The sequence below is a fragment of the Diadema antillarum genome, unplaced genomic scaffold (assembly GCF_040938485.1).
Source record: "Diadema antillarum isolate AM-2024a unplaced genomic scaffold, OU_Dant_1.0 seq00001208_RagTag, whole genome shotgun sequence".
Taxonomy (NCBI): Eukaryota; Metazoa; Echinodermata; class Echinoidea; order Diadematoida; family Diadematidae; genus Diadema; species Diadema antillarum.
Window position 1 is genome coordinate 368449 of NW_027272001.1, and position 6892 is coordinate 375340.

The window sequence follows — 6892 nt, forward strand, 5'->3', positions numbered from 1 at the left end:
GCTAGCAGCTCTATGCGTGGCCCTGGCCCTATCGCTGGAGAGACATCACAATGAATCAAACTTGAAAGATCACACAGTACTGTAGGCCCAATAGGCATGTATCACGTATTCAACGCATTAGCAGGCGGCTAGGCATAGGCGCCTCGATCGGACCACACAAAAGAGTTCTGTGGATCGGACTGGGTGGGTGTGCGCGAGACACCGGTGGACCGGATGGGGGCGTGGTCTGGCACCTTCTTGAAAATAAGGTTGACAGGCTCGTATCCGGGCAAGTTAGTGATAAAGGTTAGAGTAAAGATTAGAGTTAGGGTTAAGTTTAGGGTTAGGAGTTTGGGTTAGGGTTAGCATTAGGTTCAGGATTAAGATTAGGATTAGGGCCAGGGGAAGGGTCTGGGGTAATTGCCCAGGGGGTAAATGCCCTAGACCCTGCCAGGCTATTAAAAACATTGTTGCAACGGCTTAAAAAGTCGACACTGAGGGAAAACAGTGATCGAAACGTATACCTAGGTAGTACAACTTGAACCATTGACCATCAGTGTTGTTCTAAACATGAAATGGATATTGTTTATACAATTTACCCTCAAAAAGAGATTTTGCACGTGTGTATGTGCTTGCTAAAAGTATGTGATATAAGTATATCGTGTACTGAATGTGAAATTTATTCTGTATAGCAGAGAATGATGAGAGAGATAGTCTGAAAATGGAGGTAACTATAGTGAATACTTTCTGGATCAAACAAGTCATTTTTGCAAGCGTGCATAGTTCTCTGGCCTTGGCAGAGGTTAATGAGCTCTCCTAACAACTGCTTTTATTCTGTTTCTAATTAAAATTGGGAGCATAGTTTAGGACAGGGTAGATAGATAAATTCAGTTAGATTTGAAATAGTGTCATAAGGGTGAATACCACTGCATGGATTTAGTAACAGAGGATTCTAAAGTCAGAGACTCCAACCCACAAAGCACCTTCTGATCTGGAGATTCTCCCGCCTGAAACCCCTAGCAAACGGGAGACTCCAAGTTGATGTGTGCGAAGCTCGAAGTTCCTAGGGTTCTAGATGCTCTCTGGTGCTATCTAAGGCTTACTTTTTCAACATACAATAGCAATAAGTAAGAAATTCTTTCCAACGGGAGACACAGAGCCAGGGCGGGAGAAATTAAATCAATCGGGAGAACGGGAGATTTTGCAAAAATGGGTTTTCGGCGGGAGATCTCCCGTCGAAAACGGGAGAGTTGGAGTCTCTGTAAAGTAGAAATGTACATGTACATCTTCATTCATTCTTCACTCTGTTTATCTCTTTGCCGCTTCCTATCAGTTTAATATGATATTTTTGCAACATCACCCAAAGGCTCGTATACTGCTTTAAGGGGGAAGTACATCCCCTCTAATCGATGCTAGCTGTGTTGCTTAGTTTTCATTTTCCTCAAATATTTTGGCACATGTAAGACAGAACTTATCTGCTGAGGAGGACATGCAGAAACATAGTGCTCTTATCATTTAACCAAGAATAGGTCTGGATTTTTTCTTCTCATAAGAAAAATCAAAATTAGTTAATTTTGTGTACAAAACAAACAAAGAACTGCTCAACACCTTCATCACACATTTGCCAATTTGTCAATACTTGCTCAACTTGGCCAGTTCATAACTTTTTTGTGTCTGATTTTTCCTCAAATTTTCACTAATCTACTTTTCTGACTGCTCTGTTTTCACACAAAGCAACATAACATTAGGATGTACTTAAGATTCATGGTATCTCAGATCAATCCTCGCCCCCACCTCTCTCTCCCTCTCTCCCTCTCCATATGTATATTTAATACATCTGACTATATATATATACATATCTATATAAACTTGGTATAAACGTGTGTATATATATCATACATACACATATTTGTGTGATTTCTTTATATCATTCCCAATATTTTTCTGCAGCATTCACACTTTCTGAAGGCATGCATATATGACAACTATCAGCTTTGAAAACTACATACACATGCATTCCACACATATAGACATTTATTTTAATCTTCTTTCACCATGGCAATACAATATTTGTCAAGAAATAGACATGGGAAGTTACATTTGACATATCCAATATAGCCCTATCCATATAACAGGGCTCCACACTAACCTTTATTTTTGGTGGCCCAAAGGCAAACATCCGACCTTTTTTGGTGGCCTGATCAGGCCACCAAATACATCATTTCTGAAATTTTGGTGGCCCGACATGCATTTTTGGTGGCCCCGGGTCACCGTTAGTGTCGAGCCTTGCATATAAGACAAATCTGTGCATACAAGAGCAATTGCCCACACCAACTTTTGGACATCTACAATTATTGCTCAAACACCTATTCACAATGTATTATTGCATAAACAGTACAATACCAGCTTTTCCACGACACTTTATAAACAAAGTCAGAACATCTTCTTTTTTTGTCATTTCCTGGTGCTAATAGCATGGAATGGCTTTAGTTGGGGACAACAGCAACTTGACATAATGGAGACATAAGACATTACTGTTTGACTTCCGATTTGTATGATTTGTCCTGAATGTAAAATGGCAGTTATTAACATTTCTCGGCAAGCCACAGTACTGCATTGTTATCCAACATGGAAAAAGTGTATCCACAAAACACAGAGATACAAATTAGATTTCAATTTACTCATAAAAATCTAGATGACTTCTACATTACAGCCAGTGTAGACTCTGCCCATGAAACTGTAAATCTGATCTACATGCAAAAAACAAACAAAAAACAAAACACAAACACAGAACTTCAGCCATGAAAAAAAAAAATCCAGATCTAGAAGTTTCTTGTCACTGGGCATGGTGTTGTACTTAGTCTAGGAAAACATGCCCACAAGCATTTATCGCATGCCACATTTTCCAATAAGACATACGCATGCATGCAATCACAGATTACTCCTGTACTGTGCAAGATCACATTACAATTATGTGACAAACTTAGACATGACATGTATGTTATTCTCACTGAGTGGCTACAAAGTGAACAGTGCTTGTCCATCACAAGAGCAAGGACTAATAAAGTTTCTATTCATTTGTACTTCAGTGCAACCGTGTCTTCCTAGGACTAAATTCCATTACAGTTGAACCACTGTATTTGGAATTTTAAAGATATGGATGCAAATAAAACCATATGTACAAAACTTGTAGTCGCAAAGATACAGAGATTTTACAGCAGTTTCACCCCCAAAAAAGAGAATCAGCTTGGTTGACAGTAAGATGACTGAATGTACAGCGTATCTGAAACCAATCACATCCATCTACAATGTAAGTCATAAAGATGGATTCACTATCTTGGCTTGGAGTGTTCAGTTATTTCCCAGAGCTCACAACCAGCAAAACACACTCAACTCACAAACAATACCACACACGTCTACAATATAAAGATCTGTGTACAGTCGTTGGAAAGGGGGCACTCATGAGGTCATAGAAAAATGCAAACCATGAAGCTGACTGAGTATTTGATACAGTATGCCAATCCTATAAATCACAATTCCTCACACGTACTTCAGACAGCATTTTCACATTACCACTAGTACTTGGCTGCAATTACTGGAAAGAGCAAGATTACTGTTCCTAATTTTGGGGAAGACACTTATTGACTACATTTTCAATACAGCGTGAACAAGTGCAAAAACAAAACAAAACAAAACAAAACAAACAAAACAAAAAAAACACACAGAACAATAAGTCACAGCCATTGACATGTTAATACTATGAAGCAGGAAGCGATTGGCAGATAATCCTGAGATAAAACCTAGTTAGAGCCTCTTGTTTTATTTGTCATGGATGAATTTTAAGACAGTACACTGTCCATCATGATGCACCAAGAGCATACATGATTATACAATCACTGGAGACATCGTTTATTTGTATACATACACTGGCACTAATATGAAAACATCATCATGAATATTCATACATTCAGTATGAATTCATATTGGGACAGCCTCATTATTCAATTGAAGTTATTCAATATCGTATCTAATCTCAATATTTCAACACAAATCTTTGTAGCTGCATAAGCCTTGGGCTACTGGTGCTCAAAATATAACCATAGGACACATGTAATGTTTTATTGCTGTGCGAACATGCTGCAATCCCTCAAGTCCTGCACAGAGTCCATGCTTTCTATGAGTAATGCTACGGGGTTTTTCACATAATTGCAAAATTTACTGGCCACAACTGAGGTGAAATGCACACATTCATTGTGTATCAATACACAATACCATAAAGAATTTCATGGCTTGCTGTTTGTTTGTTAATATATACTACACTGTCTGGAAAAACATTAAAAAATATGAAATGCACACATTCATCGTGTATCAATACACAATACCATAAAGAATTTTATGACTTGTTTGTTTGTTTGTTAATATACATGTATACCACAATGGAAAAACATTAAAAAATACACCTGACAAATGACAGGAGGGTAATACGGGGAGTGTAATCCTTTTGTTATACAGTGGACTCCCGCAATAACGAAGTCGTCGGGATATAATTGTTATAACTGAACAAATAACCAATGAAAATACATAAAGTGGAAAATGTTGCAGCCTGAACTTTTACTTCATTGTAACCTGAACTTTTACTTTGTTGTAACCAGAATTTCGTTATATCTGTGTTCGTTATAACAGGAGTGCACTGTGTTTCCATCAGGAGGTGTGTGGCAACATATATTTGCATATAACCACTATAAGGATTTTAATACATCAATCAAATAATATATAACCTTTGACAGGTGATATCAGGTAGATATATCAATCTCTCTTATCTGCTGGTATGTGCCTCCAAACAAGTTTAAGATAATTGCTTCTGCTCTCCACAGATGGTAAAAATAGAACTTTCTTTTTTCTTTCTTTCTTTTTGCAAAAATAAACATTCACTTATGCGGTAGATCTACATAAAGTGTAAACAGAATGGAACAGAATGGTAACGAGCAAAGTCCAATATACATGGACGATATGTAAAATATTACTTTGCAATGATATACACATATAATCTATGTCATGTTATAACATTTCCATGACATACTTTGTAAAAAAATAAGCCCTATGCACATTTTTGCCAAGTTCTTATCACACATGGTATTGTGGGCATATCCACTCGCATTGAGTAGCACAACTTACACACACTCGCATTCTGTCAGTCATAACAAGGTTTAATATGCATATGAAATGACTATTGTTGGGGGGAAAAGAAGAATCTCTCTGAGGTAGAGAAGTTACTGTTTTGGAATGACAGGAAATTCGAATTTTCTCTTGTTTATTGTGCAGTATATACTTCCAAGGTTCATGTAAATACTCAACAAAGAGCTCTTTGACATGTATCCACACTAATGAGTCAACAACACTCACTGTACTATCACACAATGGATGCAACGATGCTATCATTGATAATCTCGCATAGAGGTTTATAAAAATAAAAGAATATTTCAAGAATGGGTGAAATAAGTTACATTTCATGCACAAAACAAACAATGTAAAATGGGATGCATGAGGTAGCTGACCAACACTCAAGTGGTCATTCCCTTCTCACAATCCGTCCAGTTATGGAACTGTCCCAAATTGTCTCAAAACTATAGTAGTTCTCAGACAATTTGGGACAGTTCGATAACTGGACAGATTGATAATTACCTTTGTTGGTGATAATTACCTTAATATTTGTCAGTGGTAATAATTACCTTTGTTGCACTGCATTCATAGATTACAAATATTTTCCTGGCTTACACTTCTCTACTACAGCTTTCTCGAGTGTCTGGACTTGCGACAACCATTCTTGCACAGTAAAAAATTAGTTGCCTTTCTGGATGAAAGTGACCATGGTCAGAACTGTTTTTATTCATTTTTCTCTCACTTGCAGTGCTCTTGACTTAATACAAATAATACCATCACATTGAAACAAGAAATGGGTACTCCTGGGGGGTATTTCATCAACGCTTGTGGCGCTGACCAATTTCAGCAAAATCCTTGGTTTTGATTGGCTGAGATGCTCTGGTCACTGACTGTTACTATGGTGATTCAAGTTGTCAGTGCCAACAAACGTTGATGAAACACCCCCCAGGTGTGTTTACAATATACGTCTCCCACTACAAGCTGCCGTACTTGTAGAGGACTACTCCAGCACACGAAAAACATAATGCCTCCGGTGACACTGTGGCAGAGGCATAAAAAGTGATTTTGAGACAATTCCACTATTTCCCACCAGATAGACTACCAACTTCCCTCTTTTCTCCCAATAATGTTACACGAAACCAAGATTTATGCCATTATTCCAGGGCCCTGCGGTATAAAACTTTCAAATGAAACACAAGTCCAAGAAATCAAACCCACATCTTTATGTTCAATTTGAAATCCATTGCATTGAGAGCAGTTTGATTTCAAACACAGTATCTAGAGTTGAAGATGACTTTATCCCTTCATATCAGATCAAACGTAAAGTACTGTATACGTCAAATATTTTGCATGCCTTTATTTTTGCAAATTTTGCGCGTCAGGTGCTATTTGCGAATTTATCTATACATGAAAATATTGACTCTGATCCCGACATGAATGAGACGTGCACGCATACATTTCTGCATTCAGTACTGTACTCTACAATCGCGAGTTTTTAAACTCGCAAAATTGTCGGGAAGTCTCGAAAAATTAGACTCACTAAATATAAGGCGTATACAGTAGTTAGTGACTCTCAACTGCCTACCTGACTTTAACGAAGTGCTTCAGAGTAAGAAACATAACATGTTTCATCCAAACAATTTGTATGCGACATGATTTATATTTGATCTTACATTAGGTTTGATTTTCGACTTATGTTCTATCGCCAGTCGAGTTTTGCGTAATAGGCCCCCAGAGTGTGACCTGGACTGTG